The sequence below is a fragment of the Pan paniscus genome, chromosome 17, assembly GCF_029289425.2.
Source record: "Pan paniscus chromosome 17, NHGRI_mPanPan1-v2.0_pri, whole genome shotgun sequence".
Taxonomy (NCBI): Eukaryota; Metazoa; Chordata; class Mammalia; order Primates; family Hominidae; genus Pan; species Pan paniscus.
The window spans coordinates 97,179,085-97,202,410 of NC_073266.2; positions in this window are offsets into that span (position 1 = coordinate 97,179,085).

Genomic DNA, 23,326 nt, shown 5'->3' on the forward strand with positions numbered 1-23,326 from the left:
ACCGCCCGGCTCCCTGAGGCTTTCCTGGGTTTTGCTCTGAAAGCCCCACACCCTGGAAACCCCTCAGTCCTGGGCAAATTGGCCGCCCTAAGGCCCAGCCTTCCTGAGATCCTCAGCCGGCCTCTGCCTCGCAGCTTTGGAGAAGTCGCCTAGGGTCCCTTCGAGGAGCCGAAGGCCTGGCAGGATGAGTCCCCAGAGGGCAGCGTGAGGCCACCACACCCACCCAGGTGAGGTCCCAGGCTCCTCTGTGAGCTGCATCCCTGTAGCCTGTCCTGAGACTGTCCTGGCAAAGAACCACACACTGGGGACTTAAAGCAATGGCACGTCACCCTCTCCCAGCTCTGGAGGCCCCAAGCCTGAAACTAAGGTGCCTCCGAAGGCTCCAGGGGAGGATCCTTCCTGCCTCTTCCAGCGTCCCCAGGCGTTCTGGGCTTGTGGCTGCGTCATTCTGCCCTCTGCCCCCTGGGCACGCAGCTGACTCCCCTGTATGGGCCCATCTCTCCGAATTCACATGACCGTCCTTCGGTAAAGACACCAGCACCAGTCCCTGACTCTGGGCCTTCCCTAACCCAGCGTGGCCTCATCCTAACTACAGATGTCTGCATCGACCCTATTTCCAAAAAAGGTCCCATTTGAGCTTCCTGAAGGACACGCATTTGGGGTACTGCTCAGCCCAGTACTCCAGTTTCTGCAACAGACAGCAGAGCCCCCACCGTGTCTCTGTGGCCAGGACAGTGCCCCTCACCAGCTGGACTCTGAGGTCCTGGGACCCCCAGGGGAACCTGGGCCGTGGGTCTTTCAGCTGTGGGTGTTCTTTATGGACACCGTCTGCCGAGGGCAACTCTGACCCCCAAACTCTCAGCAGCCAAATGTCCCTGGGACACCCCCACCTGTGCTGAACAGCGCTTCCCAGGGGGACCACAGGCCTCAGGGCACACTGCTGATAGATGCGCACACACACGTGTGCACACACATGCACACATACACACACGTGCGCGCACACAGGCACACATATACACGTGTGCACGCACACATGCACACACATACACGTGTGCATGCACACATGCACACACACACGTGTGCGCACACACATGCACACACATGCACACACATACACACGTGTGCACACACACATGCACACACATACACACGTGTGCACACACAAACCCTGCTTCAGAGCTCAGCCCTGGAGGAGCGTCACGCTCGCCCAGCCTCCTCACATTTCTGTACTTCTTCAGTCAGTTACAAGAGTATGGATTCTTGGACGCTTACTTTATGTCTTTGTAACCCAACACTACTTTATTTCTTGAGGGTGTAGCATCCAACCAAATTCTCCGGAGTTCTTCTGTAAGGGGACTCTGTCTCTTCTCCCCTAAACTTACTATTTAGCATAATGATTCTTAAGCTTTAGAGAAAACCATTGTTTAGTATTTGTTGGCAGCGTGAACATAGTTTATCATCTTTTCCATCAGAAAATGCAGTACAGCACAGCTGTCCTCTGTCTCCACCTGTGTGCCCAGAGCCAGGGATGCCCCTCCTCGCCCTCCTGCCCAGCAAAGCTTCCCTCTGCCTCCCCCAGGGCTCCTTCTCTGCATTTGCCCCTGGCCCGGAGCCCACCCTGCTCTGCTCATCCAGCACCTGGACCCCTCGCCGGCTCCCGAGCTCCTGCCTTGGCTTCCCCACTGGGTCTGCGCTCCTCTGTGTGCTGGGGCTCCCACACCCAGTCTGCGTTCCCCGCCAGGTCTGCGTTCCCCGCCAGGTCTACGTTCCCCGCCAGGTCTGCGTTCCCCGCCAGGTCTGCGTTCCCCGCCAGGTCTGCGTTCCCCGCCAGGTCTGCGCTCCCCGCCAGGTCTGCGCTCCCCGCCTGGTCTGCGTTCCTCGCCTGGTCTCTGCTCCTCGCCTGGTCTCTGCTCCTCGCCTGGTCTCTGCTGCTCGCCTGGTCTCTGCTGCTCGCCTGGTCTCTGCTCCTCGCCTGGTCTCTGCTCCTCGCCTGGTCCGCGCTCCTCGCCTGGTCTCTGCCCCTCGCCTGGTCTGCGCCTCTCACCTGGTCTCTGCCCCTCGCCTGGTCTGCGCCCCTCGCCTGGTCTCTGCCCCTCGCCTGGTCTGCGCTCCTCGCCTGGTCTCTGCCCCTCGCCTGGTCTGCGCTCCTCGCCTGGTCTCTGCCCCTCGCCTGGTCTGCGCTCCTCGCCTGGTCTCTGCTCCTCGCCTGGTCTGCGCTCCTCGCCTGGTCTGCGCTCCTCGCCTGGTCTCTGCTCCTCGCCTGGTCTGCGCTCCTCGCCTGGTCTGCGCTCCTCGCCTGGTCTCTGCTCCTCGCCTGGTCTGCGCTCCTCGCCTGGTCTGCGCTCCTCGCCTGGTCTCTGCTCCTCGCCTGGTCTGCGCTCCTCGCCTGGTCTCTGCTCCTCGCCTGGTCTGCGCTCCTCGCCTGGTCTGCGCTCCTCGCCTGGTCTGCGCTCCTCGCCTGGTCTGCGCTCCTCGCCTGGTCTCTGCTCCTCGCCTGGTCTGCACTCCTCGCCTGGTCTGCGCTCCTCGCCTGGTCTCTGCTCCTCGCCTGGTCTGCGTTCCTCGCTTGGTCTCTGCTCCTCACCTGGTCTCTGCTCCTCACCTGGTCTGTGCTCCTCACCTGGTCTCTGCTCCTCACCTGGTCTCTGCTCCTCACCTGGTCTGTGCTCCTCACCTGGTCTCTGTTCCTCACCTGGTCTCTGCTCCTCTGCTCTGTGTCGCCTCTGGCCCTGCTGTCACCACTGCTCCCAGCCTCCTCCACATCCCAGTTCTCCAGGACTGCAGTCCATGTGCGAAAATGCACAGACCCAGGACACTCGTGGAGACTGCAAAACGGTGAAAGGGTGTGGGGCAGGGAAACAACTCTGGCCAGGGCCAGCCCGGCTCCCCACGGCCCTGGCAGCTCCTCACACATCCAGCTGCACAAGGCACTGAGATTGCACACGGAGGAGCCTCAGTGGCCTGCGGGATTCATGGCTGCTGGCCAGAGACACGACCCTCCAGGGTGGTTTTCACAGCAATGGTGGTTTTGAGGATTGGAGCCAGGCCCGGGACCTGCACACACACAGGGAGCCCTGGCAGGGAGACCCCAGATCCCGGGCGGAGGTAGCCACTGCCCCGGTCCAGGCGAGGCACCGTCTCTGCCTCCTGCAGATGTCTTTGAAAAGATCATCTGGACATGCCACAAGAGGCCGTGGAGTGCTGTCCCCGACAACCCGCCCTCAGAGTCCCCGCGTGTGAAACGCCAAGAGGGTTCCATGAGGTGAGGAAGGAAGACGGCGCCGCGGGGGGTGCCCGGCGTTCACAGCGCTCACAGGAGCCTGCCCGGCCCTTCCGCCAGGCCTGAGGCGGCCGAGCACAGACCACACATGCTCTGCCTCTTGCCCCACAGCCTGTGGAGACACAACAGCAGCCACGCGGCAGGCAGGGCCTCCAGCTAACTCTTGTGCACACACTACTGCACACCAGCAACACGCCAGGGGCCTCAAGGGCCAGGGCACAGGGAGGGACCTCTGCTCCTGGGACAGCAGCCCTGTGGGGGGATCCAAGGCCGGAGCCCCGGTGAGCAGCTCCATCAGGGCCCAAAGGCCCCGTCTCCATGGGGCCAGAGGGACGGAGACTGACCACTCGAGCCAGGCACTTCCCACAATCTTCCTGTCCCTGCCCTCAGTACCCCTGAGGAGCGTGGCCCCCTCCTCACTGTGGGTCCAGGCCCAGAGAGGAGGGCGCTGGGGCTGCTGGGCCTTTTAGGGCAGGCCACGGGCACCCTCAGCTCCGCAGAGACACCTGAGAGCCAGGGAGATGCCTTAGAAAGGAAGCTCCAAGTCTTCTTGCTGGAAGCTTTCAGCACGGAGTGCAGATGCCAGCCCCAGTCCTTGGCCCACGGACCAGGGCACAGGAGTCTGAAGCCACTCACAACATCCCCTCCTCCAGGTCTTAAAACGCAGCCGGGGCTCACGCCCTCTTGGGGGCTTCCGCGTGGCCTGTACCTGTGAGGATGCCGGCGGGCTTGGCGCACGGGTGGCTCCGGGGTCAACTCCATGGGCGCTGCCCCCACCCTCGCTCCCGCAGTGCCTGAGCCCCACTGCCCTCCCCACTGCTGGTGTGCGTGCACCTCAGGCCCCTCCGGGAGCTGCACAGAGTTCACGCCGGGTCAATCCACCATCCACTGCATGGAGGGGCCAGCGGCCTGGGGCAGCTGTGCTGGGTAAGGCAGCGAAACCCTTAATCTAATGATGTTTTTCTCCAACTGCAACCCTTGCACGCTAGGAGCCACTTTCTCTTAATTAAGCTCAGCTCCCACATGCTTTTAACCATGCAACTTTAAAAGAAACATGTATCTTTCCAAATTAACTTTGTATCTAAGAATAATAAGAGAGCAAGAGTTGTACTAATTAACTTACAGTCGGCTACAGAACTCATTTGCCAGTGCCGTGTAGGCTTCAAGGGGAGCCGACATTTATTCAGTACAGAGGACATTCCAGGGCACTGGTCCCACCTGGGCATCACCCCTTGTTTCCACAGAGCCCCGAGGGTCTCAGAGGCAGGAGCCCGGGGACAGTGCGGAGCTGGGACTCGGATCAAGTGTGTCTCCCTTCCGAGCCCATTCCATATTCCAGAAGGATCCAGAGCCTTCCCTCCCACATGCCAGCTCACGGCATTGGCTACAGTAATAGTCAGTCTGCCTAGAGTGTGTTTTTGATTGAAAAAGCCAGGAGAAAATCTTTTTCAAAGAGTGGAATGTTCCAAGAATGGAAATCTGTGAAAATCAGTCCGTGTGATTTATCGGGGCTCATTTCCATGAGCTGCAGTTACATTCTCGACTGTGGCCAAGGACGCTGCCTGCCCAGCCTTCGCAGGGTGAGGCGCGGGGACACGCGGTTTCCAGGACCTGGCCACGGGCCACTCTCCAGGACTGACTGCAGGGACCTTCACCTCCGAGGAGCCAGGAGAGACAGAGACACCCAATCTGAGATGTTCTGACAGCTGCTTCACAGGCTGAGCTGCGGGAGGATGGCAGTGCCCTTCCTCCACACTGAGCTCCGGAGCTTGGAAGCTGAGGCCACCAGCTCCGTCCCGGCCAAGCTCTGAGCATCACAAGCTCAGAAGGAACAAACTGCAGAGTCCATGCTGGACACAGAGCACAGGGAGAGACCCCTTGTCCCTCACCCATGGCACGGAGCATGTGATGGCAGATGCCTCTGCTCCAAGACAAAATGGGCAATGCCTTTGCAACTGACCAAGCAAACGCAGACACCAGAACTGCTTTCTAAAATTCCAGGGCTGTAAATCTCACATGCCCCAAGCAGGCAGAAAAACAGAAGAACGCTGTTACGGAGCGAGTGCACCCAGGGGTTTCCTGGACTTGGAGGGGGCTGAGCCTGGGAGGAGGAGGGGCTGCGTGTGTGGGCAAAGTTGGCGGAGCTGGTTGCTGCATGGCTGAGGGAAGGGGCTGAGAGGCCGTCAAGGCTCACCTGGACGTTCAGTGGCTTCCCAGTGCTTCCCCTCCAGCCTGCAGCCGCCTGCACCAACAGCTGGGCCCAGGTGGGATTTTCCAGCACGGGAGGGGCAAGGCAGCTTCCCCAGGCCGAGAGGCTGAGGAGAGCAGCGCCCAGCAGCAGGCGGACCTGAGGTGGGAACACAGCTCAAAGGAAATGGCAGCAGCCAGTGTCTGTGAGGGGACTGGCCACGTGGGCCCAGCTTTGGGGCTCAGGGAGGCTCCAAGACTCCCCACAGAGTGAAGCTGGGCCAGGTCAGATGCAGAGCCACGGCCCCGGACACACGACCCCGGACACACGACCCCGGACACACGACAGAGATACGGATGCAGAGACACACGCCCTACACAGCCCCCAGAGCAGTGACCTCGGCATTGGTGACTGCAAAGCAGGGGCCAGTGCGCTCCAAGTGATGCCATGTCATTGAAAATCCTCACATTCTGTAGAACACGAGGCCTTTGCTGTGGTTTATGGCCAGTTCTAGAGATGCCTAGGCTCTTGCCACTGGTGTCCCCAGAAAAGGGGGGACTCATAGAAGGGGCCCCTGTGATGAACAACTGGGCCCTTCCCCCCAAGCCCAGGGTAAACGGCCCCTCCGCAAGCCCCAGGAAGACGGGACCCCACATGCTCCGGGAAGACAGGACCCCACATGCCCCGGGAAGACAGGACCTCATGTGCTCCAGGAAGATGGGACCCCTTGTGCCCCGGGATGATGGAACCCCCACATACCCCAGGAAGATGGGACCCCACATGCCCCAGGATCACAGGACCCCCCACCGTGACCACAGGACACCGTGCACTCTCAGGCGTGCCATCCTCCCTGACTGACTGAGCTCCCCCAAGGCCGTCATCACCTCCTGGGTAAGGGCTTTGCCTGGGTGAGTGGAAAGTGACTGCGAAGGACTTGCTCCGGGCTGGGCTGGGGCCTGTCTCAGCACAGTGGCCAGGCTGGTGGCCTTGGCTGGTCAACGTGCCTCCCAATTGGTGTCCCTGCTGCATCTGCTGCTAGATGTGGGTCAGGACCCCAGAGCATAGGGCTGAGCTCGGGGCCTGCTCCAGCAAGTGCCTTTCTTCGTGGTAAAGCCCCCGCCACTGAGCCACCCCAGGGCAGGCTGAGCCCCCGCCACTGAGCCACCCCAGGCAGGCTGAGCCCCCGCCACTGAGCCACCCCAGGGCAGGCTGAGCCCCCGCCACTGAGCCACCCCAGGGCAGGCTGAGCCCCCGCCACTGAGCCACCCCAGGCAGGCTGAGCCCCCGCCTCTGAGCCACCCCAGGACAGGCTGAGCCCCCGCCACTGAGCCACTCCAGGCAGGCTGAGCCCCCACCTCTGAGCCACCCCAGGACAGGCTGAGCCCCCGCCACTGAGCCACTCCAGGCAGGCTGAGCCCCCGCCTCTGAGCCACTCCAGGCAGGCTGAGACCCCGCCACTGAGCCACTCCAGGCAGGCTGAGCCCCCGCCTCTGAGCCACCCCAGGCAGGCTGAGCCCCCGCCTCTGAGCCACCCCAGGACAGGCTAAGCCCCGGCCTCTGCTGCCCTCTGGACCCCGGCATCTGAGAGCAGAGGGTGGGGCCATACTCAGACCCCGGGCCTGGCCGTCCTTCCTCCCAAATCTAACCCTAGCCCTGAGCCACACCCCAGGCGTCCCGCTCTCTGGGTCAGGCTCCCTGAGCCGGCACCCTCCAGAATGTGCCTCCCTTCAGATCTCAGGCTAGCAGGAGGGCGAAGGACAGCACCGCCCCACCTTTTATCTGGGAGCTTGGCCAGGCAGGGGCTGGCCCAAGCAGCAAGAGCCTCCTCCTCCTCACCGCACCGTGGCTCGGAGGAGTTGCATCTTTTTGCCTCGGGAGCCTGGCGCATCGGAGCTTCCCTGCACTCATCCACGCGGGATGGTCACCTCCACTCCGGAATGGGCGTGAGTCGGGCAAAGGGCTCGGTTGGCTGTGCATATAAACTGGGCATGTGCTCTTGGAAATAAATTTATAAAATCCCCCGAGAAAGTAAAGTGGGGACAGCCGAGAGGGCCCCACACACCTCCCTATGGACGCCCAAGGCTGAGGCAGCTCTGTTTCCAGCCCCTTCCTCACCGGACGCCAGGTTCACCCCAGGCCGTGAGAACCCAGGCCTGAGGCAGCGCAGCCAAAGGCCCCGATCCAGCCCAGAGCCGTGCCCTGATTAGGCCCAAAGGAGAAGTCAGGATCAGGAAGAGCAGAAAACATCTGAGCAATGAGACACGTTGGGAATAAAGCTCCCGCCCACCGCATGATAACAGGCAGAGTGAGTCACGCGGACTGTGGGAATCTGTGTAGACGGGTTTGGTTTGTTTTCTTTGCTATTGTGGGGGTGTTTGTCTCCACCTAATAATTTTCATTGTGTGCTAATAAGCACAGTGGGTTGGCCTGCATGGAAACTGCCCAGCCGGCCTTTTCTGTTTGTTATGCAAAGGTGTGAAGGGGCCCAGGACCTCCCAGGGTCAGGGGAGGAGAAAAATACCTCTTCCATGTGGGAAGCGGGCTGGCATGTCACAGCTGTGGCTACGACGCCGAGGAAGCAAACTGACACCGCTGCCCCCACGCCCCTGTGCCCTTCAGAGGGTGGCGCTGACCCATCGCCGGAGGGTCCCACAGGCCCAGGGATGGGCACTTTCCCAAGAAAAGTTGGGGTCCCCTTTGGCAGCTCCCATGGGTGACCAGGAGCACGGCAGCATCTGCAGGACAATGGGAGTGGCCTGGCTGCCCTGACAGCCTTCTTCCTTTGTTCCCTCCCTGGATGGGCCGAAGGGGTCGCCCTGTCTGGTATCTGCTGGATGACCAAGTTCCCTGAGCTAGAGCGTCAGGCTGGCCTTCCTCTCCTTAAATAGTCTTCAGGACGGACACACTCCAGCTGTCACGCAGAAAGTAATGGGCCCAGGCTGGGTGCGGGGGCTCACGCCTGTAACCCCAGCACTTTGGGAGGCCGAGGCGGGTGGGTCACGAGGTCAGGAGATCGAGACCATCCTGGCTAACACAGTGAAACCCCGTCTCTACTAAAAAGACAAAAAATTAGCCAGGCGTGGTGGCGGGCGCCTGTAGTCCCAGCTACTCGGGAGGCTGAGGCAGGAGAAGGGCATCAGCCCGGGAGGCGGAGCTTGCAGTGAGCCGAGACTGCGCCACTGCACTCCAGCTTGGGCGACAGAGAAAAAGAAAAGAAAAAAGAAAGTAACTGCCCCAAAACTGTATTTGTCATGCAGGTTCCCAACCTCCAGAGGCACGTGACTTTAAAGACCATATCCTCACAAAATAGGATCAAGTAAAAGCTGCTCAGTGGTGAAGACGCGGAGCTGGACCAGCCCCGGTGCTGGGTGCAGCAGCCGCTGTGCAGGAGGCCGTGTCTGTCCTGTCCGAGAGAGTTGGAGTCAGAACCTCACCTGGAGCCCCACTCCTCCTAGAATAGAGGAACGGCCCAGGCCACACCCCAGCCCCACCAGTACAGCAGCTGCTTTGCAAAGTGGATGTCCGCAGGTGCTTCCAACACATGTCAGAACTAAGCTGGAGCCCTGTCCACGCTCCTTCGTGCTCCATCGGGAGGCTCCGCAGGAGCTGGCCACTGGGTGGGACGCCAGAAGGTGGCTTCATCTTCCCCGCAGGCTGGGTATGCCCCTCACTGAGGGTCCCAGGGTTTTCTTCAAGCCTCTGTGTCAGAGCCAGTGGGCAACTGTGCTGGCTCTGCCCACCCTGCCCACGTGGGCACACATGGGCACACCTGGGTACATGCAGGCACACCCGGCTACATGCGGGCACACTTGGGTACATGTGGGCAACCTGGGTATCTGCAGGCACACCCAGGTACATGCGGGCACACGTGGGTATCTGCAGGCACACGTGGGTACATGTGGGCACACCTAGGTACATGTGGGCACACTTGGGTACATGTGGGCAACCTGGGTATCTGCAGGCACACCCAGGTACATGCGGGCACATGTGGGTATCTGCAGGCACACGTGGGTACATGTGGGCACACCTAGGTACATGTGGGCACACTTGGGTACATGTGGGCAACCTGGGTATCTGCGGGCACACCCGGGTACATGTGGGCACACGTGGGTATCTGCAGGCACACGCGGGTACATGCAGGCACACCTGGGCACATGCAGGCACACCTGGGTACATGCGGGCATACTTGGGTACATGTGGGCACACATGGGCAGGGCAGCACTGGCAGCTGCTCACTGCCTGTCACAAGCCATGAACTCAGCTTTGACCTTGCAGGTATGCCAGGTTCAATTCGAAGGCATGCCGTGGCAATGTGTGTGTGCATATTGTACAAGCAATGTAGCTAGGAACAGTAGCTATTATTATCCTAAGGCTAAACATGGATTTTTTTTTTAGGTGAAAATTCAAAACCAAGGGAAATTACTGCCATCAGGGTTGCGGCTTCAGCCAGAGCTTGCCTCCCAGTCTCACACTCATGCTCTCCTGTGGAATCAGGCTCTGCAATTCTTTTGCCCGGAGCAGAAAGGACCTGCGATACGGCCTGGGGAGACAGCTCCACCGTCTGAGATAGCAGCAAACAAAGCAGCAGCACGGAGGGTCAGGGGCGAGGGGAGAAGTCCCGGCTGTCTGCTGGCTTTCTGCTTTCTAAGCTTTTATTTTCATAGGGAGGAGAGAGAGGGCGCCTGAGTCTGACAAGAGGGTCTCAGCTCCCATGCTGGCAACTCTCCTGCCGGCCACAGGGACCTCTGGGCCATGGCGCCCGGCCGGCCTACTGGGTGACAAGCTTGGAGGGTGTGTGGAAGGGTCCAGCTGCTGTGAGGGTGCCGGTGTTCCCTCCCTCACCTCCTGCCGCACCTGCTCTGAGCTGAGTTCTGCCATCACAGATGTGGGGTCGGCAGAGAGAACACCTGGCAATGAGGCACACGTGTCCGGATGGAGTGTCTGTAAGGGACGTTTGCTGATGACTTGCCGAGGCTATGGTAGAACCCGCCGGCCGTGGAAAGCAGGAGCTGGCACTGGCTGTAGCGCCCGGACCCCAGGCCTCCCGCCTGTGGCCCAGCTTCCCGGCTGCCTCATAGCTCTAAAGCAAACGCCCTGGCCAAAGAGACGCATCTCATCCCCAGCAGTCCCTAGCTCCTGACGCAGCATGGACCCCTCACTCGCTCCTCCAGGCAGCCCAGGGCCTACGGTGATAGAGCCTCTAGAGTGGACCAGGTTCTGAGGGTCTTTAAAACAGTCACCAATGGGAAGTTTTGTTCACAGAAATTTAACATTGAGAAACAAATGGAAACATAACAGAAAAGACTGATTACGTTTCCCAAGTTGGAAAGAATCGGGTTCCATCTGCCCAGGAGAAACAGGCATCTCCACGTGCTGGGAGTGGCGCATGGGAAGTAGAGGGAGTCTCAAAAACAGCAAGCCAGGGGCGCTGACCTGCAGGGAGGGGCGCCAGGGGCCCAGGGTGGCCTCTCAGGTTCACGAACCAGGGAAGGGACCCCAGCAGACGTGGACACGCCCACATCGCCCCTGGGGGAGGCTCCCCAGCCAGCTGAGGACATACCCGAGGCTCCAGCCCCATCCACAGCCTCCCTCCCGGTCCGTGAAGGATTCGTCTCACCCATGGCAGGAGGTTCTCACCGCGTGGCCTGTGGGTCCTGGCATGGGGTAAGTTCCCAGGGACTCTGCCAGTGGGTCTGCAGATCAGAACTACGTTTGTGACAAAGCTAAGTGACACTGTGTGACAATATGTCACTACTTTTGTGACAATGCCTTCTCCAGCGGGCGACATCTGCGAATGGCGGCTCCGTATTGGGCACAGGGCGGCAGCTCCACACCCTGCCTTCCCACCACCAGCACTTACTGTGCAGTAGAAACAATAGCTCCACTTTTAAAAGGCCCCCTGGGGCAGAAAAACTATCCGTTCTGTTCTATCTCAGCCTTGCACACAGCACAGCAGGGTGCATGGCCACAGGTGGGGCAGTACACGGGAAATGCAGGCAGAGTGCGTGGACCACACATGGAAGCTGACGGGACTGGGAGAAAGTGTGTGGCTGAGTCTGGAGCCACGGCCCCCACCCCCCAGCTACGTCTGTACCTGAAAAAACAACCAACAAGCCACGGTCATCGGGCATCGGGCAGGCATTTTCTTGAAAATGAGCAAAATGAGCCTGTTGCTTTAAGGTAAACTTGCAGTATTTGTTGCCAATAACAAAATTTGAGCTTTCAAGCAAAAATTAGAATTTTGGAAAACTTGTATCCATCACTGTGAGCTTCCCAGTCAGCACTTGAAGACTTTTCCGAGGAAGTTGGTGGTGATATTTGCAAATGTGACTTTTGATATTAAATAAAGAAACACGTCAACATTTGGAAGCTCCACATGACTCGGTGAACTGACCTTTTCCAGATGACTGTTGCAGGATGCTACGAAGCCACGCCGGGTGAGAACCCACCCAAAGCGTGTGATCGCCGCACGTCACAGCCTGGCTGAGCGCAGAGCGCATGCACCGTGGTCTCAGGTTCCACAGCAGCTCACCTTGAGGAAACCGTCACTTACCACGTGTTGCATAACCCCAAGAAAGACGATGACTTACCATGTGTTGCCTAACCCCAAGAAAGACGACGCGCAATGATCCAAAAAGGCTGGTAAATAATCCTTTGTCCCAACTCAATGTCTGTGTGTGGCCAGGTTTTCTTCTCAATTTCAACCAGAGCAACAGTATCACAGCAGTTCAAATCAGAGAACCCAGTGAAAGGGGTTTGCAAAATGTAAGATAATGCCATTCTTTTTACTAAAAATATTACTAAAATTTTATCCTATATGTTAACACTTAATGGGTTTATTATTGCTGTTTTTAAATGGATCAGAAAAGGATGAAATGGTTGCTTTGCAGCAATGTGGATGGAAGTGGTGCCCATTCTCTTAAGTGGAACAGAAAGACAAACGCTGCATGTTCTTACTCATAAGTGGAGCTGAATCACGTGTGGACACGGAGTGTGGAATGACAGGCCGTAGAATCCGGGAGGGAGTGGGGGGTGGGGGAGAAAGTACTTAACGGGTACAGCACACCTTATTGGGGTTCCCTAAAAGCCGTGGTTTCACCACTGTGCAATGTATGCCTGTAATAAAATTACACTTGTGCCCCATAAATTTACATAAATCTAAAATGTATAAGTAAATTTTGAAATGTAAACATAAATGAAGCCATAAGTATTTTTAAATGTCTCAGCTCTAATTGCTAATACGGTATACATATATATGTATATATGTGTATATATGCATATATGTATATACATACATATGTATATATTATATACATATGTATACATACATATGTATATATTTATACATATGTATACATACATATGTATATATTTATACATATATGTATTTATATATTTATACATATGTATTTATATATATTTATACATATGTATTTATATATACATATACATGTGTATATATTTATACATGTGTTTATACATGTGTATATATACATACGTATGTGTATATTTATATATATATGTTTTTTGTTTTTGTTTTGTTTTGGTTTTTGAGATGGAGTCTCGCTCTGTGGCCCAGGCTGGAGTGCAGTGGTGCAATCTCAGCTCACTGCAAGCTCCACCTCCCGGGTTCACGCCATTCTTCTGCCTCAGCCTCCCGAGTAGCTGGGACTACAGGCGCCCGCCACCACGCCCGGCTATTTTTTTGTATTTTCAGTAGAGACGGGGTTTCACCGTGTTAGCCAGGATGGTCTCGATCTCCTGACCTCGTGATCCGCCCGCCTCGGCCTCCCAAAGTGCTGGGATTACAGGCGTGAGCCACCGCGCCCAGCCGCTAATACGGTATATTTTGAAGGTTATAATGCACAAAAACAAAAGCTCTGAGAGTCTTCAATAATTTTCAAAGTGTAAAAATGTCCCAAGACTAAAATGCTTAAGACCCACCGGCGACTACAGCTTGGCACACGCTGGGGTTTCTGCCCATCTGTTGACACAGCCGAGGCCGCCCTGCGCCCACTCCGAGCTCCCGGGCCCTGCGTGTCTTCCCACGTGGAGGCCGCCGGGGCCCGGGCTGGGGACTCGGCCCCGTCTAGATTCTGTCCCGGCCTCTGGGCATCGCCTCTCGAGAGCCGGACCCCTCGATCGCCCGCGGCCCCTCTCAGCTCCCCCAGCACAATCCGATCCGCGCGCGGCCCTGTCCAGGCCCTTCGCGATTTGGCCGCTTCTCCCCACGTCCGGCCGTAGCTGGGAACACAGGGACCGGGGCCCCCGGGAAAGGGAGACGACGCCCCAGGAATGACGGCGCTGAGCCCCTGCGGCGGGACAGGCTCTGAGCGTCTGTTTCATGGGATTGGAAAGAAAAGAACGTTTGACTTTCCCTGAACACCGGCTGCCTGTGACTCACGGACCTGAGGCCCTGGGAGGAGCCGCGGCCCCAAGATCCCCCGGAGAGGCCTTTCGGGGCCGCGGCCGGCAGCCCCGGCCGCCCCCAGCCCCCGCAACCTCCCCCCGTGGCCCCGAGAAGCCGGAGACCCTCCCCGCGGGACACGCGCCCCCCACTCAGAGCTCCCCAAGCTCCCTGGAGAGGAGGAATCCCCCGTCAACTGGTCCCGGGACCCCGCCCCCCCCGGACACCGCCCCCCCCGGGACACCGCCCCCCCCGGGACCCCGCCCCCCCGGGACCCCGCCCCCCCGGGACCCCGCCCCCCCGGACGCCGCCCCCCCCGGGACCCCGCCCCCCCCGGGACCCCGCCCCCCCGGGACCCCGCCCCCCCCGGGACCCCGCCCCCCCGGGACCCCGCCCCCCGGGACCCCGCCCCCCGGGACCCGCTGCTGCATCTGCCTCTCCAGGCTCCGCCATTCCCCCGGGGTCCCGGCCCGGTCTGTCCCCCACAGAACGTTCTCCCCCAGGCCAGGCCCAGGCTCCCCACAAGCACCCCGCGACCCCTGACCCCACGGTCTGCCGTCGCCCGGGGCCGCAGCATGGGGGGGATTGGGGGGTCCCGCGGGGGTTGCTTGGCCGCGCCTGGAATCGGCCTCAAGGTCCCCCTGCGCCTCCCCGGTCCGCCGGACTCACGCGCTCCCCCGGAACCCCCGACCCCGCGCGGACAAGCAGCTTCCCAGAGGCCTCAGGAAGCCCCGCCGGAGGGTGTCGGCTCCAGCTCTGAGCAGGTCCCGCAAACGCCCCAGCATGTTCCCACCGGTGACCCCGACACCCCAACACCCCAACACCCCGCACCGCCCTCAGCAGCCGCGCCTTGGCCAGCGGGTGCCCCGGTGCCTGCGGCCTCTGACATAGAAAACGAGGAAGGAGGCCGGCGCGGTGGCTCACGCCTGTCATCCCAGCACTTTCGGAGGCCGAGGCGGACGGATCATTTGAGGTCAGGAGTTCAAGACCAGCCTGGCCAAGATGGTGAAACCCCATCTCTACTAAAAATACGAAAATTAGCCGGGCGTGGTGGCGGATGCCTGTAATCCCAGCTACTCGGGAGGCTGGGTTGAGGAGCCTCCCGGGCAGGTGCTGCCCCCAGCGCTCCGGGCCACGGGCCTGCGTGCCTGACGGGGACTCGGTGAAAAACACCTGCGAACACGAGGCCTAGAATCACCTGCACAGCGACGCCGTCGACACTGGAACCAACGCAAAGGGCCTGGCAGCTGCCCTAGCGCCAACTCCAGCTGGCCTCCGTCATCACGCACTCCTGGGGGGTCCTGCAACGTCTGTTTACATGCTAACAGGATCACAGCAGACACTGTGTGAAATCAGTCAGTGCGAGCACACTGCTTACATGCTAACAGGACAACAGCAGACACTGTGTGAAATCAGTCAGTGTGAGCACACTGTTTACATGTTAACAGGATCCCAGCAGACATTGTGTGAAATCAGTCAGTGTGAGCACACTGACAGGATCACAGCAGACATTGTGTGAAATCAGTCAGTGTGAGCACACTGTTTACATGCTAACAGGACGACAGCAGACACTGTGTGAAATCAGTGTGAGCACACTGTGTACATACTAACAGGATCACAGCAGACACTGTGTGAAATCAGTCAGTGCGAGCACACTGTTTACATGCTAACAGGACAACAGCAGACACTGTGTGAAATCAGTCAGTGTGAGCACACTGTTTACATGCTAACAGGATCCCAGCAGACATTGTGTGAAATCAGTCAGTGTGAGCACACTGACAGGATCACAGCAGACATTGTGTGAAATCAGTCAGTGTGAGCACACTGTTTACATGGTAACAGGACGACAGCAGACACTGTGTGAAATCAGTGTGAGCACACTGTGTACATACTAACAGGATCACAGCAGACACTGTGTGAAATCAGTGTGAGCACACTGTTTACATGCTAACAGGACGAGAGCAGACACTGTGTGAAATCAGTGTGAGCACACTGTGTACATACTAACAGGATCACAGCAGACACTGTGTGAAATCAGTCAGTGTGAGCACACTGTTTACATGCTAACAGGACGACAGCAGACACTGTGTGAAATCAGTCAGTGCGAGCACACTGTTTACATGCTAACAGGATCACAGCAGACACTGTGTGAAATCAGTCAGTGCGAGCACACTGTTTACATGCTAACAGCACGACAGCAGACACTGTGTGAAATCAATGTGAGCACACTGTATACACGCTAACAGGATCACAGCAGATACTCTCAGAAATCAGTCAGTGTGAGCACACTCTTTACATGCTAACAGGATCACAACAGACACTGTGTGAAATCAGTCAGTGCGAGCACACTGTTTACATGCTAACAGGATCACAGCAGACACTGTGAAATCAGTCAGTGCGAGCACACTGTTTACATGCTAACAGGACGACAGCAGACACTGTGTGAAATCAGTGTGAGCACACTGTGTACATACTAACAGGATCACAGCAGACACTGTGTGAAATCAGTCAGTGTGAGCACACTGTTTACATGTTAACAGGACGACAGCAGACACTGTGTGAAATCAGTGTGAGCACACTGTGTACATACTAATAGGATCACAGCAGACACTGTGTGAAATCACTCAGTGTGAGCACACTGTTTACATGCTAACAGGACGACAGCAGACACTGTGTGAAATCAGTCAGTGCGAGCACACTGTTTACATGCTAACAGGATCACAGCAGACACTGTGAAATCAGTCAGTGCGAGCACACTGTTTACATGCTAACAGGATGACAGCAGACACTGTGTGAAATCAGTCAGTGCGAGCACACTGTTTACAAGCTAACAGGACGACAGCAGACACTGTGTGAAATCAGTGTGAGCACACTGTGTACATACTAACAGGATCACAGCAGACACTGTGTGAAATCAGTCAGTGCGAGCACACTGTTTACATGCTAACAGGATGACAGCAGATACTGTGTGAAATCAGTCAGTGCGAGCACACTGTTTACATGCTAACAGGATGACAGCAGACACTGTGTGAAATCAGTCAGTGCGAGCACACTGTATACATGCTAACAGGATCACAGCAGACACTGTGTGAAATCAGTCAGAGCGAGCACACTGTTTACATGCTAACAGGATGACAGCAGACACTGTGTGAAATCAGTCAGTGCGAGCACACTGTTTACATGCTAACAGGACGACAGCAGACACTGTGTGAAATCAGTCAGTGCGAGCACACTGTTTACATGCTAACAGGACGACAGCGGACACTGTGTGAAATCAGTCAGTGTGAGCACATCGTTTACATGCTAACAGGATCACAGCAGACACTCTGTGAAATCAGTCAGTGTGAGCACACAGTTTACATGCTAACAGGATCACAGCAGACACTGTGTGAAATCAGTCAGTGTGAGCACACTGTTTACATGCTAACAGGACGACAGCAGACACTGTGTGAAATCAGTCAGTGTGAGCACACTGTTTACATGCTAACAGGATCACAGCAGACACTGTGTGAAATCAGTCAGTGCAAGCACACTGTTTACATGCTAACAGGATCACAGCAGATACTCTCAGAAATCAGTCAGTGTGAGCACACTGTTTACATGCTAACAGGATCACAGCAGATACTCTCAGAAATCAGTCAGTGTGAGCACACTGTTTACATGCTAACAGGATCACAGCAGACACTGTGTGAAATCAGTCAGTGCGAGCACACTGTTTACATGCTAACAGGATCACAGCAGATACTCTCAGAAATCAGTCAGTATGAGCACACTGTTTACATGCTAACAGGATCACAGCAGACACTGTGTGAAATCAGTCAGTGTGAGCACACTGTTTACATGCTAACAGGACAACAGCAGACACTGTGTGAAATCAGTGTGAGCACACTGTTTACATGCTAACAGGATCACAGCAGACACTGTGTGAAATCAGTGTGAGCACACTGTTTACATGCTAACAGGATGACAGCAGACACTGTGAAATGAGTCAGTGTGAGCACACCGTTTACATGCTAACAGGATCACAGCAGACACTGTGAAATCAGTCAGTGTGAGCACACTGTTTACATGCTAACAGGATCACAGCAGACACTGTGTGAACTCAGTCAGTGTGAGCACACTGTATACATGCTAACAGGATGACAGCAGACACTGTGTGAAACCAGTCACTGTGAGCACACTGTTTACATGCTAACAGGACGACAGCAGACACTGTGTGAAATCAGTCAGTGCGAGCACACTGTGTACATGCTAACAGGATGACAGCAGACACTGTGTGAAACCAGTCAGTGTGAGCACACTGTTTACATGCTAACAGGACGACAGCAGACACTGTGTGAAATCAGTCAGTGTGAGCACACTGTATACATGCTAACAGGATGACAGCAGACACTGTGTGAAACCAGTCAGTGTCAGCACACTGTATACATGCTAACAGGACGACAGCAGACACTGTGTGAAATCAGTCAGTGTGAGCACACTGTTTACAGGCTAACAGGATCACAGCAGACACTGTGAAATCAGTCAGTGTGAGCACACTGTTTACATGCTAACAGGACGACAGCAGACACTGTGTGAAATCAGTCAGTGCGAGCACACTGTGTACATGCTAACAGGATGACAGCAGACACTGTGTGAAACCAGTCAGTGTGAGCACACTGTTTACATGCTAACAGGACGACAGCAGACACTGTGTGAAATCAGTGTGAGCACACTGTGTACATACTAACAGGATCACAGCAGACACTGTGTGAAATCAGTCAGTGCGAGCACACTGTTTACATGCTAACAGGATGACAGCAGACACTGTGTGAAATCAGTCAGTGCGAGCACACTGTTTACATGCTAACAGGATGACAGCAGACACTGTGTGAAATCAGTCAGTGCGAGCACACTGTTTACATGCTAACAGGATGACAGCAGACACTGTGTGAAATCAGTCAGTGCGAGCACACTGTTTACAAGCTAACAGGACGACAGCAGACACTGTGTGAAATCAGTGTGAGCACACTGTATACATGCTAACAGGATCACAGCAGACACTGTGTGAAATCAGTCAGAGCGAGCACACTGTTTACATGCTAACAGGATGACAGCAGACACTGTGTGAAATCAGTCAGTGCGAGCACACTGTTTACATGCTAACAGGACGACAGCAGACACTGTGTGAAATCAGTCAGTGCGAGCACACTGTTTACATGCTAACAGGATGACAGCAGACACTGTGTGAAATCAGTCAGTGTGAGCACATCGTTTACATGCTAACAGGATCACAGCAGACACTGTGTGAAATCAGTCAGTGTGAGCACACTGTTTACATGCTAACAGGACGACAGCAGACACTGTGTGAAATCAGTCAGTGTGAGCACACTGTTTACATGCTAACAGGATCACAGCAGACACTGTGTGAAATCAGTCAGTGTGAGCACACTGTTTACATGCTAACAGGACGACAGCAGACACTGTGTGAAATCAGTCAGTGTGAGCACACTGTTTACATGCTGACAGGATCACAGCAGACACTGTGTGAAATCAGTCAGTGCAAGCACACTGTTTACATGCTAACAGGATCACAGCAGATACTCTCAGAAATCAGTCAGTGTGAGCACACTGTTTACATGCTAACAGGATCACAGCAGATACTCTCAGAAATCAGTCAGTGTGAGCACACTGTTTACATGCTAACAGGATCACAGCAGACACTGTGTGAAATCAGTCAGTGCGAGCACACTGTTTACATGCTAACAGGATCACAGCAGATACTCTCAGAAATCAGTCAGTATGAGCACACTGTTTACATGCTAACAGGATCACAGCAGACACTGTGTGAAATCAGTCAGTGTGAGCACACTGTTTACATGCTAACAGGACGACAGCAGACACTGTGTGAAATCAGTGTGAGCACACTGTTTACATGCTAGCAGGATCACAGCAGACACTGTGTGAAATCAGTGTGAGCACACTGTTTACATGCTAACAGGATGACAGCAGACACTGTGAAATGAGTCAGTGGGAGCACACTGTTTACATGCTAACAGGATCACAGCAGACACTGTGTGAAATCAGTGCGAGCACACTGTTTACATGCTAACAGGATGACAGCAGACACTGTGAAATGAGTCAGTGGGAGCACACTGTTTACATGCTAACAGGATCACAGCAGACACTGTGTGAAATCAGTGCGAGCACACTGTTTCCATGCTAACAGGATGACAGCAGACACTGTGTGAAATCAGTCAGTGTGAGCACACTGTTTACATGCTAACAGGACGACAGCAGACACTGTGTGAAATCAGTCAGTGCGAGCACACTGTGTACATGCTAACAGGACGACAGCAGACACTGTGTGAAATCAGTCAGTGTGAGCACACTGTTTACAGGCTAACAGGATCACAGCAGACACTGTGAAATCAGTCAGTGCGAGCACACTGTTCACATGCTAACAGGACGACAGCAGACACTGTGTGAAATCAGTCAGTGTGAGCACACTGTTTACATGCTAACAGGATCACAGCAGACACTGTGAAATCAGTCAGTGCGAGCACACTGTTTACATGCTAACAGGATCACAGCAGATACTCTCAGAAATCAGTCAGTGTGAGCACACTGTTTACATGCTACCAGGATCCCAGCAGACACTGTGTGAAATCAGTCAGTGCGAGCACACTGTTTACATGCTAACAGGACGACAGCAGACACTGTGTGAAATCAGTGTGAGCACACTGTTTACATGCTAACAGGATCACAGCAGATACTCTCAGAAATCAGTCAGTGTGAGCACACTGTTTACATGCTACCAGGATCCCAGCAGACACTGTGTGAAATCAGTCAGTGTGAGCACACTGTTTACATGCTAACAGGATCACAGCAGACACTGTGTGAAATCAGTCAGTGTGAGCACACTGTTTACATGCTAACAGGACGACAGCAGACACTGTGTGAAATCAGTCAGTGTGAGCACACTGTATACATGCTAACAGGATCACAGCAGACACTGTGTGAAATCAGTGTGAGCACACTGTGTACATACTAACAGGATCACAGCAGACACTGTGTGAAATCAGTCAGTGCGAGCACACTGTTTACATGCTAACAGGACGACAGCAGACACTGTGTGAAATCAGTCAGTGCGAGCACACTGTTTACATGCTAACAGGATCACAGCAGATACTCTCAGAAATCAGTCAGTGTGAGCACACTGTTTACATGCTAACAGGATCACAGCAGACACTGTGAAATCAGTCAGTGCGAGCACACTGTTTACATGCTAACAGGATCACAGCACATACTCTCAGAAATCAGTCAGTGTGAGCACACTGTTTACATGCTAACAGGATCACAGCAGACACTGTGAAATCAGTCAGTGCGAGCACACTGTTTATATGCTAACAGGATCACAGCAGACACTGTGTGAAATCAGTCAGTGCGAGCACACTGTTTACATGCTAACAGGATCACAGCAGATACTCTCAGAAATCAGTCAGTGTGAGCACACTGTTTACATGCTAACAGGATCACAGCAGACACTGTGAAATCAGTCAGTGCGAGCACACTGTTTATATGCTAACAGGATCACAGCAGACACTGTGTGAAATCAGTCAGTGCGAGCACACTGTTTACATGCTAACAGGATCACAGCAGACCCTGTGTGAAATCAGTCAGTGCGAGCACACTGTTTACATGCTAACAGGACGACAGCAGACACTGTGTGAAATCAGTCAGTGTGAGCACACTGTATACATGCTAACAGGATCACAGCAGACACTGTGTGAAATCAGTCAGTGCGAGCACACTGTTTACATGCTAACAGGATCACAGCAGACACTGTGAAATCAGTCAGTGCGAGCACAATGTTTATATGCTAACAGGATCACAGCAGACACTGTGTGAAATCAGTCCGTGCGAGCACACTGTTTACATGCTAACAGGACGACAGCAGACACTGTGTGAAATCAGTCAGTGCGAGCACACTGTTTACATGCTAACAGGATCACAGCAGATACTCTCAGAAATCAGTCAGTGTGAGCACACTGTTTACATGCTAACAGGATCACAGCAGACACTGTGAAATCAGTCAGTGCGAGCACACTGTTTACATGCTAACAGGATCACAGCAGATACTCTCAGAAATCAGTCAGAGTGAGCACACTGTTTACATGCTAACAGGATCACAGCAGACACTGTGAAATCAGTCAGTGCGAGCACACTGTTTATATGCTAACAGGATCACAGCAGACACTGTGTGAAATCAGTCAGTGCGAGCACACTGTTTACATGCTAACAGGATCACAGCAGACACTGTGAAATCAGTCAGTGTGAGCACACTGTTTATATGCTAACAGGATCACAGCAGACACTGTGTGAAATCAGTCAGTGCGAGCACACTGTTTACATGCTAACAGGACGACAGCAGACACTGTGTGAAATCAGTCAGTGTGAGCACACTGTATACATGCTAACAGGATCACAGCAGACACTGTGTGAAATCAGTCAGTGCGAGCACACTGTTTACATGCTAACAGGATCACAGCAGACACTGTGAAATCAGTCAGTGCGAGCACACTGTTTATATGCTAACAGGATCACAGCAGACACTGTGTGAAATCAGTCCGTGCGAGCACACTGTTTACAAGCTAACAGGATCACAGCAGATACTCTCAGAAATCAGTCAGTGTGAGCAAACTGTTTACATGCTAACAGGATCACAGCAGACACTGTGTGAAATCAGTCAGTGCGAGCACACTGTTTACATGCTAACAGGACGACAGCAGACACTGTGTGAAATCAGTGTGAGCACACTGTTTACATGCTAACAGGATCACAGCAGATACTCTCAGAAATCAGTCAGTGTGAGCACACTGTTTACATGCTACCAGGATCCCAGCAGACACTGTGTGAAATCAGTCAGTGTGAGCACACTGTTTACATGCTAACAGGATCACAGCAGACACTGTGTGAAATCAGTCAGTGCGAGCACACTGTTTACATGCTAACAGGACGACAGCAGACACTGTGTGAAATCAGTCAGTGTGAGCACACTGTATACATGCTAACAGGATCACAGCAGACACCGTGTGAAATCAGTCAGTGTGAGCACACTGTATACATGCTACCAGGATCCCAGCAGACACTGTGTGAAATCAGTCAGTGTGAGCACACTGTTTACATGCTAACAGGATCACAGCAGACACTGTGTGAAATCAGTCAGTGCGAGCACACTGTTTACATGCTAACAGGACGACAGCAGACACTGTGTGAAATCAGTCAGTGTGAGCACACTGTATACATGCTACCAGGATCCCAGCAGACACTGTGTGAAATCAGTCAGTGTGAGCACACTGTTTACATGCTAACAGGATCACAGCAGACACTGTGTGAAATCAGTCAGTGCGAGCACACTGTTTACATGCTAACAGGACGACAGCAGACACTGTGTGAAATCAGTCAGTGT